A 13,294-nucleotide genomic window follows, 5' to 3' on the forward strand; every position below is an offset into this window, starting at 1 on the left:
TTAGGGATCAGACATTAATAAAGCTGTATGTTCTTCATACGTCAGTCATTGTAATATATGTAATCCCATAATTACTTTGTATCAACCATGACTTCTGCTATCCTCGTTTCTATGAGGGTAATTCAGAGGGTATTTCTATTCGCACGCCCTCCGCAAGGTGATTGACAGGAAGAAACAGTCTGGGGGTAGAAACCGTCCGTTTAGTGGGAGCACTGAGGTCATGGGTTCTATCCCCACCATGTGTTATATATACGGGGTCCTGGGTTCTATCCCCACCATGTGTTATATATACGGGGCAGTACGGACGGTGTAATGGTTACATTACTGCCTCACAGCACTGAGGTCATGGGTTCTATCCCCACCATGTGTTATATATACGGGGTCCTGGGTTCTATCCCCACCATGTGTTATATATACGGGGTCCTGGGTTCTATCCCCACCATGTGTTATATATACGGGGCAGTACGGATGGTGTAATGGTTATATTACTGCCTCACAGCACTGAGATCATGGGTTCTATCCCCACCATGTGTTATATATACGGGGCAGTACGGACGGTGTAATGGTTACATTACTGCCTCACAGCACTGAGGTCATGGGTTCTATCCCCACCATGTGTTATATATACGGGGCAGTACGGACGGTGTAATGGTTATATTACTGCCTCACAGCACTGAGGTCATGGGTTCTATCCCCACCATGTGTTATATATACGGGGCAGTACGGACGGTGTAATGGTTAGCATTACTGCCTCACAGCACTGAGGTCATGGGTTCTATTCCCACCATGTGTTATATATACGGGGCAGTACGGACGGTGTAATGGTTAGCATTACTGCCTCACAGCGCTGAGGTCATGGGTTCTATCCCCACCATGTGTTATATATACGGGGCAGTACGGACGGTGTAATGGTTAGCATTACTGCCTCACAGCTCTGAGGTCATGGGTTCTATCCCCACCATGTGTTATATATATGGGGCAGTACAGATGGTGTAATGGTTACATTACTGCCTCACAGCGCAGAGATCATGGGTTCTACCCCCACCATGTGTTATATATACGGGGCAGTACGAACGGTGTAATGGTTAGCATTACTGCCTCACAGCGCTGAGGTCATGGGTTCTGTTCCCACCATGTGTTATATATACGGAGCAGTACGGACAGTGTAATGGTTACATTACTGCCTCACAGCGCTGAGGTCATGGGTTCTATCCCCACCATGTGTTATATATAGGGGGCAGTACGGACGGTGTAATGGTTATAGCATTACTGCCTCACAGCACTGAGGTCATGGGTTCTATCCCCACCATGTGTTATATATACGGGGCAGTACAGATGGTGTAATGGTTACATTACTGCCTCACAGCACTGAGGTCATGGGTTCTATCCCCACCATGTGTTATATATACGGGGCAGTACGGACGGTGTAATGGTTACATTACTGCCTCACAGCGCTGAGATCATGGGTTCTGTCCCCACCATGTGTTATATATACAGGGCAGTACGGATGGTGTAATGGTTACATTACTGCCTCACAGCGCTGAGGTCATGGGTTCTATCCCCACCATGTGTTATATATACGGGGCAGTACGGATGGTGTAATGGTTAGTATTACTGCCTCACAGCGCTGAGGTCATGGGTTCCACCGCACGCAGAGCTAAGGGACATACAGTCACACGGGGTGATTTCAGACTCTTTTCTAAGGATCTGACTAGAGCACTTAGAAATAGGGCACAGATCCTTCCGCGTGTATGTCCTGCAGCGATGGCGCCGTGTATGCCCTGCGCGTCGCTATCACCCACAGGGAACGCCAGTGCTTGCAGCTGACAATTCCTATTTACCTTTACAAATGCAATACAAAATATTAAATCTGTTTTCAACGCAAGCAACATATCAATCAAATGGCTTCATTAAATGCAGGAGATGGTAGAGGCACCGATTTCTGTCGGAACGTTAGTCATTGTAAGGAACTAGGATTTGTTGACGTACTGTGGGCTTAATAAATGTCTGCGTCCACGTACATTTCCAGTTTGGTTCCTGCGAGACCTGACCATACCGATTGCCATGTATTTTTAGCAGCAGACATGTTTCAGTATTAGGACTCATTAAAGTGATTTTAGCGAGCTGCTGCGTTAGAAATGCCTCGGAGATTAGTTTCCCTCACCAAAGAACCGCCTCAGCTGGCGCAATAACCCTTCTGCCAAACATACCCACTCATGGATCATAACTGGCGCCGCTGTGCTGCCCAAGTGCTCACAACCCCCCCTCTAAACAGACTGTTGCTTGTGAGAGCCTTTAGGATGTTCCTCTCATGTGGTTTCAGCACCTGTTGAGAGTTTGGAATGAAAACAGATTCATAAGCGAAAGATTTAACATGCAGGAGAGACGCTCTCCCGGAGCGGCGAATTACCCCATGTCACTACATCCATTTATTACTGTGCGCTACTGTGAAATTGAGGCGTAGAACCCTCTCACAGGCAATTATAAAAGTAACCACAGTTCACGGAGTTCAACAATTCAAAACAAAACAGGTGCGGTGCGTAGGGTGGGGGGGGGGTGGGGGGGGGGTGCTAAATCACTGATTACAGCACAAGTGCTGCAGATCCGGGTGGCTGACAGACAATGCCCAGATCAACAGTCAAAAGGACGACAATTTGCCACATTTTATTATTTGCTGTGGAAAGCCGTCCACCAAGCAGATGAGCGTCCGCCGGCTGGGCCAGGGATGATGCAGGATTGGAGATCAGCGCTCATCGCTGCCCCCTACACACTGGGTGGAAGCTGCACAGACGAGTATACGGAGCTGTGTGTATGGGCCTTTAGGATGACATAACACACAACAAAGCTCATTTCACATTTATTTCTAAATACATTTTGCTACGAGGGGCCTTGATACGATGCTGTTCTAGGGTGGGGTCCTCAAACCATTGTGCTCCGGGACGTCGTCAGACAATAGAAAGGATTACAGGACCCCCATGCTAAGATGGCCACGATCCACAGGTAGCGACCGCTGCTCTAGGGTAACGGAATACAAAAGTGTTCAATGCGCACTGTTCTAAAATAATGAAACCTGAATGACCAGATTGCTGATATGAAATAAAAGGTTACGTGCATTTTGCAGCAATCTATCATTTCCTTACTAAGCTTGTTTGGTGCTATTTCCACTACACTGGTGGGGAGCAGACAGCTCGTTACCCGCATTCCTCAGATGGTTGGAGAAAGCAGAACAGGAAGTTATAAGAAAATCTGCCGTCACTGGAATGTGCGTGTGGAATAATTCAGAGACCAGCAACACACCACAACTCACTGACAGCGCAGTCTGAGGGAACGCTGTACGGCAACACACCACAGCTCAGTGACAGCGCAGTCTGAGGGAACGCTGTACGGCAACACACCACAACTCACTGACAGCGCAGTCTGAGGGAACGCTGTACGGCAACACACCACAACTCACTGACAGCGCAGTCTGAGGGAACGCTGTACGGCAACACACCACAACTCAGTGACAGCGCAGTCTGAGGGAACGCTGTACGGCAACACACCACAACTCAGTGACAGCGCAGTCTGAGGGAACGCTGTACGGCAACACACCACAACTCACTGACAGCACAGTCTGAGGGAACGCTGTACGGCAACACACCACAACTCACTGACAGCGCAGTCTGAGGGAACGCTGTACGGCAACACACCACAACTCAGTGACAGCGCAGTCTGAGGGAACGCAGTACGGCAACACACCACAACTCACTGACAGCGCAGTCTGAGGGAACGCTGTACGGCAACACACCACAACTCAGTGACAGCGCAGTCTGAGGGAACGCTGTACGGCAACACACCACAACTCAGTGACAGCGCAGTCTGAGGGAACGCTGTACGGCAACACACCACAACTCACTGACAGCACAGTCTGAGGGAACGCTGTACGGCAACACACCACAACTCACTGACAGCGCAGTCTGAGGGAACGCTGTACGGCAACACACCACAACTCAGTGACAGCGCAGTCTGAGGGAACGCAGTACGGCAACACACCACAACTCAGTGACAGCGCAGTCTGAGGGAACGCTGTACGGCAACACACCACAACTCACTGACAGCGCAGTCTGAGGGAACGCTGTACGGCAACACACCACAACTCAGTGACAGCGCAGTCTGAGGGAACGCTGTACGGCAACACACCACAACTCACCGACAGCGCAGTCTGAGGGAACGCTGTACGGCAACACACCACAACTCACCGACAGCGCAGTCTGAGGGAACGCTGTACGGCAACACACCACAACTCACTGACAGCGCAGTCTGAGGGAACGCTGTACGGCAACACACCACAACTCACTGACAGCGCAGTCTGAGGGAACGCTGTACGGCAACACAGCCTAACTCACTGACAGCGCAGTCTGAGGGAACGCTGTAGGGCAACACACAACTCACTGACAGCGCAGTCTGAGGGAACGCTGTACGGCAACACACAGCATATCACTGACAGCGCAGTCTGAGGGAACGCTGTACGGCAACACACCACAACTCACTGACAGCGCAGTCTGAGGGAACGCTGTACGGCAACACACCACAACTCACTGACAGCCCAGTCTGAGGGAATGCTGTACGGCAACACACCACAACTCACTGACAGCGCAGTCTGAGGGAACACTGTACGGCAACACACAGCATATCACTGACAGCGCAGTCTGAGGGAACGCTGTACGGCAACACACCACAACTCACTGACAGCGCAGTCTGAGGGAACGCTGTACGGCAACACACAGCATATCACTGACAGCGCAGTCTGAGGGAACGCTGAATGGCAACACACCACAACTCACTGACATCGCAGTCTGAGGGAACGCTGTACGGAAACACACCACAACTCACTGACAGCGCAGTCTGAGGGAACGCTGTACGGCAACACACCACAACTCACTGACAGCGCAGTCTGAGGGAACGCTGTACGGCAACACACCACAACTCACTGGCAGCGCAGTCTGAGGGAACGCTGTACGGCAACACACAGCATATCACTGACAGCGCAGTCTGAGGGAACGCTGTACGGCAACACACAGCATATCACTGACAGCGCAGTCTGAGGGAACGCTGTACGGCAACACACAGCATATCACTGACAGCGCAGTCTGAGGGAACGCTGAATGGCAACACACCACAACTCACTGACATCGCAGTCTGAGGGAACGCTGTACGGCAACACACCACAGCTCACTGACAGCGCAGTCTGAGGGAACGCTGTACGGCAACACACCACAACTCACTGACAGCGCAGTCTGAGGGAACGCTGTACGGCAACACACAGCATATCACTGACAGCGCAGTCTGAGGGAACGCTGTACGGCAACACACAGCATATCACTGACAGCGCAGTCTGAGGGAACGCTGTACGGCAACCCACCACAACTCACTGACAGCGCAGTCTGAGGGAACGCTGTACGGCAACCCACCACAACTCACTGACAGCGCAGTCTGAGGGAACGCTGTACGGCAACACACAGCATATCACTGACAGCGCAGTCTGAGGGAACGCTGTACGGCAACACACAGCATATCACTGACAGCGCAGTCTGAGGGAACGCTGTACGGCAACACACCACAACTCACTGAGAGCGCAGTCTGAGGGAACGCTGTACGGCAACACACCACAACTCACTGACAGCGCAGTCTGAGAGAACGCTGTACGGCAACACACCACAACTCAGTGACAGAGCAGTCTGAGGGAACGCTGTACGGCAACACACCACAACTCAGTGACAGCGCAGTCTGAGGGAACGCTGTACGGCAACACACAACTCACTGACAGCGCAGTCTGAGGGAACGCTGTACGGCAACACACAGCATATCACTGACAGCGCAGTCTGAGGGAACGCTGTACGGCAACACACCACAACTCACTGACAGCCCAGTCTGAGGGAACGCTGTACGGCAACACACCACAACTCACTGACAGCCCAGTCTGAGGGAACGCTGTACGGCAACACACAGCATGTCATGGTTACATCAAACGCCTACTCGCTGACACTGTATAGATGCATAAGCACAAGTCTGTAAGTGCAGCTACATGCACTGATGGGAGCTCAGGACCAGACAGTTTTTGTTTGCAGCCACGAGGGGGCGGGAGAGACCAGGCTACGAGGGGGCGGGAGAGACCAGGCTACGAGGGGGCGGGAGAGACCAGGCTACGAGGGGGCGGGAGAGACCAGGCTACGAGGGGGCGGGAGGTGAGGTGCCATCACCGGCACTTCCCCGCAGTTGCAATAGCAAAGTCTGCCCGGCTCGGATGCGATCCAACAGATCTCTTCAGCAGCCGGTGTGACCTGCAGGCTCATCGCATCGGACCTGCTGCAGGTCAATCACATACCATTTGGACACTTTTTATGTGATTGATCGCCTACAGTTTCCCAATTGTCTGCATCGTGTCTTCACTTAAATCAGGAGATGCAGAATATGGAAATGGCTGCCATGGGCTTAGTCGCTGTAAATTGCATTGTCTGACTTAAGTGGCGGGAGCAATTGTAAGTGCACACATGGGCAGATGTATGAAGCGGTGATAAGGGAGAAGTGACCCATGGCAACCAATCAGCTGCTCTGTATAATTTTATGTTATGCAAATTATAGATGTTTCTTCAGTGCTGATTGGTTGCCATGGGCCACTTCTCCATACATCTACCCCACAGTAACTCCGCAACTAGCCCTGTGGCACTTTGGTTTACTGCCCACACTTCCGGGGATACAAGCAGAAGTCTGCTACTTGTGGGATTACAGATCGGCCAAATAGCAGTGAGCACCCATCCTTGTAGCTTAAATTTGCTCTATACAGAATTACCCTGATTGTGTCATTTGCAATAAGCACAATAAACAGCCACTGCTGAACAGTAACATTGGGGCAGATGTACTAAGCTGCAAAAAGAGATAAACGCAAGGGTAAGAGTGATAAACGTCCAGCCAATCAGCTCCTGTCATTTTAAGCCAATAACATTACAGTTAGGAGCTGATTGGCTTGACATTTATTACCCACGCGTTTAACTCTTTTTAAGGCTTAATACATCTGCCCCAATGACTTCAAACTAGTTGCTGACTGTGGAGTACAGCTTCTCCAGTCCTTCTTAGGAAAGTGTACTCAATGCACTGAAACGCGTAGCCTTGATTGTTCCTGAAAACTGGCCTCACAGCGGAGGAGAGATCGTCTTTGCTACTTTACTGCAGGAGAATGCACTTCACAGCAGATTTCTATACACGTGCAATATACATACAATGACTAGATTACACACATACATTGTCACAAGTCTGCGCTGAAGCAGTGTTTTATAGTGATGGTTACGCTGATATCTTGTGAACAGGATAGTTGGTTTTAGATCTTGTACCTACTGTAGGCAACACATCTTTGCTTGTAAGCAAGTGGAGACCACGAGCCAAATGTGTAAGGCTGGTTTCACACACTCCGGCTCCTGCCGGACAGTGAAATCCTGCACGGCCAGGGAGCCGTGCCGCACACATTAGTTGTGAATGGACACTATTGTGTCCATTCACACGAGACGGCCACGACCCGGCAGCACGGTTGCAGCCGGATCCCGCCACTGGAAGGGACGGCTGCCGGGCTGTGGCCATCCCTTCCATGATAAACTAGTGTGTGCGGCACGGCTCCCTGGCCGTGCGGGATTTCACCGACCAGCAGGAGCCGGAGTGTGTGAAACCGGCCTAAGGGTGTGAGGATCAGAAAGCAAGAGATTTTGGGAGCGTTTTCTCATTTATTTATTTTTAAATCGGCAATCATTTACACCAGGGGTGTGGAACCTTTTTTGTGCCAAGTGCCATTTGTATGGGGGAAGAAAATCCTTCGGGGCCATATGTAAAAATGTATCTTACAAATTGTCCTGCTGCAGCCGCCCCACGCTCTGGTGGCTGCCGCAGAATAGGACGGACTGTCTCGGCTGCAGCCGTCCCACGCTCTGGTAGCTGCCGCAGAATAGGACGGACTGTCTCGGCTGCAGCCGTCCCACGCTCTGGTGGCTGCCGCAGAATAGGACGGACTGTCTCGGCTGCTGCTGATTAAGAGGAATCTCGCGAGAACTACCGACGTCTCGCAAGAATTTCCCTGTACTTGACTCCCGCCAGACGGATGTGGACCACTCAGACCGGCTACGGGGGCCGTATGGCCTGAGGTTTCCCACCCCTGATTTACACCGAAAAACTAGGTTGATTTTGCGATGTCAATGATTGCCGATTTAAAAAGAAAAAAAAAAAATGGAAAAACTCTCCTTAAATCTCTCACCCCCATTACATTTGGCCCCACGTGTTTTTAGACTGCACAGCCGCTATACAAAGAAACCTAGAACTGCAGTAAGGAAATAGCAAAACGTAGAACTACAGAACAAAAGGCTTCTTAGCTTTAACCCTCTGTGAAAACACACAAATAAAATGGTGAACGAATGGAGAACACACACACATATATATATATATATATATATATATATATATATATATATACACACACACACACTGTACACACACACACACACACAGGGGATGCGGTTAATTTCCCGGCGGTCGGGATCCCGGCGGTCGGAATCCCGACACTGGAATCCCGAAACTTTCTCCCTCCGTGGGTGTCCACGACACCCATAGAGGGAGAATATAATAGCGTGCCGAGCGTAGCGAGGCACCGGGCCCGCTGCGTGGCGAGCGCAGCGAGCCCGCAAGGGGGGGCGATCCATGTCCCCCCCTTGTCGGGATTTCGGCGGTCGGGATTCCAGTGTCGGGATTCCGACCGCCGGGATCCCGACCGCCGGGATATCATATCGGATCCACACACAGTAGTCAAAACTATAGCAAAGTCATCACAGCTGGGTGAAGAGGAAGCATACTGATTGCCAGCTGCATGGTCTCATCCTAATCTCTGTCCTGGCATTTCCTCTCTCTGAGCGCCGCTCATGGTATCCACAAAGCAACGCAGGAGTCACATCAGCGCTCAGTAACCAAATCGCTTCTCATAACAAAGCTTAGAAAGTGCAATAACCCGGCTGATATAGTGAATTTATATTATTATTCCATACTTTGCACTGGAAAGGGAGCTTTGCTGTAGAAGACTGCACTATGGCCCTTATTCTGGTTGACTCGCAAGGCTGCAAATTCGCCCTCCGATCCTCCTGGCAGGTTTAACAGAAACAGACATTCGCAGCCTCTGGGGAATAACACCCAAATCATTTAATGGTCACAGACCTTTGAATGTTGTGGAAGGTGCACGCATAAGAGAGACTCTCAGGTTACTTGGATTTGCGTGTACCCTCGACAGGAACTGGACAATTCCCATGAGGGGGGTCCCACTTTCCTGCCGCCCCACGCCCCGTCTTGGGTGCGTGAGCCTGGCGAACAGTCTGGTTGCTGTAATCGAAACGGTAAGTGCAACGGCGCTGAAATCCTGTTGATCCCCTAATTCTCGCACTCTCCTCGAATGATGTGACATAAAAAAGACGGGAGAAACGGAGAAAGCAAGGTTGGCACCAGGAAAATAAGGATGGAAAATATGTATGGGTACAGGGATCCCAATGGGTAACCGTACCCTCACCCACACAGCAATGAAGTGCGACAGTCGTGTAAAGGGATCTTTCAAACGGGACATGGACACTGCGCGGCGTTATTACCCTCACCTGGGCAGCTGTAATGGAATAGGCGTACCGCACTCATATAAAGGGATCTTTCATGGACACTGCGCGGCGTTATTACCTGGGCAGCTGTAATGGAATAGGCGTACCGCACTCACGTGTGAACACAGTTCTTTCATATAAAGGGATCTTTCTTTCTCTGACTATCAGATCATTCTCAGTTGCAATGTATTTTATTCAAAAGAAAGTGCAAAGAGTGACCGCCGGCCAGGTGACCACAATGGATGGATCACAAAGAAATAACGGCACGCGACTCTCTCAGTCTGTTCGCTGTGGCTGCAAGCACCGGGTGCACGCAACATCACGCTCACATGTAAATTTGCATGTGAACGTGACCTAGAATAACCCCCAATGCTCACAACTGGTACTGGACACCTCACACGCAGCAGACGCACCTCCGCATAATGAACTTATTAACATTTTTGAGGCTGTGGCGTTCACAAGAAGCTATTACCGTAACTCATGAATATTAGTCAGACCAAATGAGCATCAGTCAGGCCCGGTGCGGCTACAGGAGAGCGCCTAGAATTCAGCACCATCCAGTATTATCAGCCAGGCAGCGCCTTCTACGGAAATCCATAGACTTCGCACGGCTTCAGCTGACTAATACCCTCTACAGGAAGCCGTTATCAGAGGTTCGTCATCATGTGGCGACATACCGGTACAGCCGGTACACTATGTGGTGCAGGAGGGGCAACCGTGTAGAAACCCTGGCAATAGCACTGTCCTTCCACCCAACTGGCAGCCCAGAGATGTACTTAGCTTTGAAAAGTGATAAAATGGTGAGTGATGAACCGCCAACCGATCAGCTCCTAAATGCCATTTTTCAAACCCATCCAGTAACATGGCAGGTAGGAGCTGATTGGCTGATTCAAGCTTAGTACATCTGGCCTCATGTGAAGAATGCCAGCAAGATGCAGTAGTGTTTATGGATTCCGTAGCCCATTCCATAGATGCTCTCACTGTGTCAGCTGCAAACATCTGCCGACCAGATGTTAGCACGCAGCAGAGGCGTAAGCGCTACCGACATGCAAACACTGAAACACAGCAGGATCCCTGTCCGGGGAACCTTGCAGGACAAACACTGCTAACTAGCAAACACAAGGACCCACTACTACAAGGGAATTCCACCTACCAGAAACATATTCCCACAATCCCCACTAGTGGATCCATCAGGGAAACGATACGGATAGTCTGCGCAGTTCTCCCTGAAGAATCCCAGAATAGACAGCCCAATTAGCAGGCAGTCAGCGTCAACACAAAGATTAACATAATAATCTGTTGTGCCTGTCGCCACGAGACAAGACACCAGCAATGTTTATAGTACTCCATATGATATTTTAGATCTTCCGTGGAAACAAGACATATTGTAACTGCATTTGGAGATTCTGCCACTTTCATAGTCTATGGGTCTATTCTTATCCTTTATTTATAAAACACCACAAAAAGCCAATTCCAGATAACTCATTTAACGAGCATGTGTCTACACACATCAAATGCATGATCCAACTCAGCGTGCGTCTCCCCGTGTGATATACCTACAGACGGAGGAGGAAACGGACCACAGATAACAGTGGTACTCCCACAATACAACCATGTACTACGAGCTCTGCACAGGCGGACATTACTTCTAGGCCGATCCCCAGTCGGGATCCCAATGTCGGGATAATGACTGTCGGACCCTATACCACACCCATCCTATCAGCTATTTCTGGCACTCCCACCAAAGCCCTCACCCAAACCGCTACATCTACAACCTCATCTCCCTACTGGCTGAAGCCTATCCTCTCAGCTATTTCTGGCACCCCCACCCAAACCTCTCCCTGCTACAACTACGACCTCATCTTCCCCCACACATCCCTACTACCACTCCCACCTACAATGTTTAGTTTGTGCTGGTCCGCACCACTGGATTGCCCGATTAATATTTTCCCACCATATAATTTGCACTGGCTTTATTGGTAAAGAAGTAGCAGAAGGTGAACACTGTGGTATATGATCACTTATGGTGACAGAACTATATTAATCCATTATCAGGAGTATTAGTAAGCAGAGATATGACTCATAGAAGCTGGTTCACAGACTAAAGGTAAAAGCTATGTACTGTACATGGACATTTAAATCCATCAAATTCTGATAGTATTTAGAAGTTTGATGCCAAGTCTCTAAGATCTGCTTTCCTAGGAAGCCATTGGGTGGTTCCGCTAATTCTTTATTAAGAAATATCCAAAACAAATCTGTAGTGTCACCACCTGTGATCTGCAGGGCATACGTCTTCCATACAGGAGTAATGCCCGAAAAAGCTCAATGCAACTGGAGGGAAGGAACAGAGCGGAATAAGAGTGCAGCTGTGCCATGGCACCGACCGTTCTAGTCTTTACAGGAAGCACATGGAAAAGGTTTGCCCCGGGTGGTGGGCATGGCTTTCCTAGCTAATGTGGTTTAATCCTGATTCTGTCACTATAGCCACAGAACCCATTTATCAGAAGTTTGGGTGGCAGTCTACACTCACAAATAAAACATAATCACATAATCCATTATATAATGAACTACTTCCCGATACTGTTGGACAACACAGAGCACGACGTTCTAGAGCAGCTCTTCGCTGTATACATACAGTATTGGCAAGTCTTAAAATAGTTATTCCACAGATCGATAACAAATGTAGCGGCTTGTACAAGCGTCCAACAGATTGTGCATTCACTCTATATTACTGTATTCATAGGAGGTTTATTTTTTAGTTGCCATGGGTGATCGCAGAAAGCGGAGCCACAAAAGTAAACCGTTCTGCATGACTGTACTGTATACTCTATAGCCTCGTACACACTAGACAACAACTGGCACTGCCGGATGTTAACGACGCGCACCAACCCTTCAATAAACGTTACCCATCGTTCCATACAGCTCGCTGACAAATGCTGGGCTCCACAAACCGAATTCCCCCCCAATAACATAGGTAATAAACTATAATACCTGCATTGGAAATCCTACTTCTATACATTCCCAACATCCTGTTCTGTAGGAGGAACATTTCTGCCAATGGATGAGAACTGTTACACATTAGAAATCATTCATTCTGTATTACACCATAGCAGGAGTCCTTACTACACCCTGTATTATTAATCAACCACATGTACTACCCCTAATATGCTATTCCATTTAGGCTGCCAGCAATGGGCAAGAGGGGAACATTCATTGTAACCACCCAGTAATGACACCAGTACCAGCGGCACCGCCGTGCAGTAAGGACACCAGTACCAGCAGCACCGCCGTGCAGTAAGGACACCAGTACCAGCGGCACCGCCGTGCAGTAAGGACACCAGTACCAGCGGCACCGCCGTGCAGTAAGGACACCAGTACCAGCGGCACCGCCGTGCAGTAAGGACACCAGTACCAGCGGCACCGCCGTGCAGTAAGGACACCAGTACCAGCGGCACCGCTGTGCAGTAAGGACACCAGTACCAGCGGCACCGCCGTGCAGTAAGGACACCAGTACCAGCGGCACCGCCGTGCAGTAAGGACACCAGTACCAGCGGCACCGCCGTGCAGTAAGGACACCAGTACCAGCGGCACCGTCATGATTATAGTACTGAAAACCGCAAAACAAACTTTTAGTTCTATTGTAATAA

At 49.9% G+C, this 13,294-nt stretch overlaps 1 protein-coding gene across 5 annotated transcripts in view; it reads right to left on the reverse strand.

Moving 5' to 3' along the window:
* Positions 1-13,294, reverse strand: part of RAPGEF1 (Rap guanine nucleotide exchange factor 1) — a 108,650-nt gene that overhangs the window by 93,758 nt on the left and 1,598 nt on the right. The gene's annotated exons all lie outside the window — the stretch shown is intronic.

The sequence above is a fragment of the Crinia signifera genome, chromosome 9, assembly GCF_055691185.1.
Source record: "Crinia signifera chromosome 9, ASM5569118v1, whole genome shotgun sequence".
In the NCBI taxonomy this organism is placed as follows: domain Eukaryota; kingdom Metazoa; phylum Chordata; class Amphibia; order Anura; family Myobatrachidae; genus Crinia; species Crinia signifera.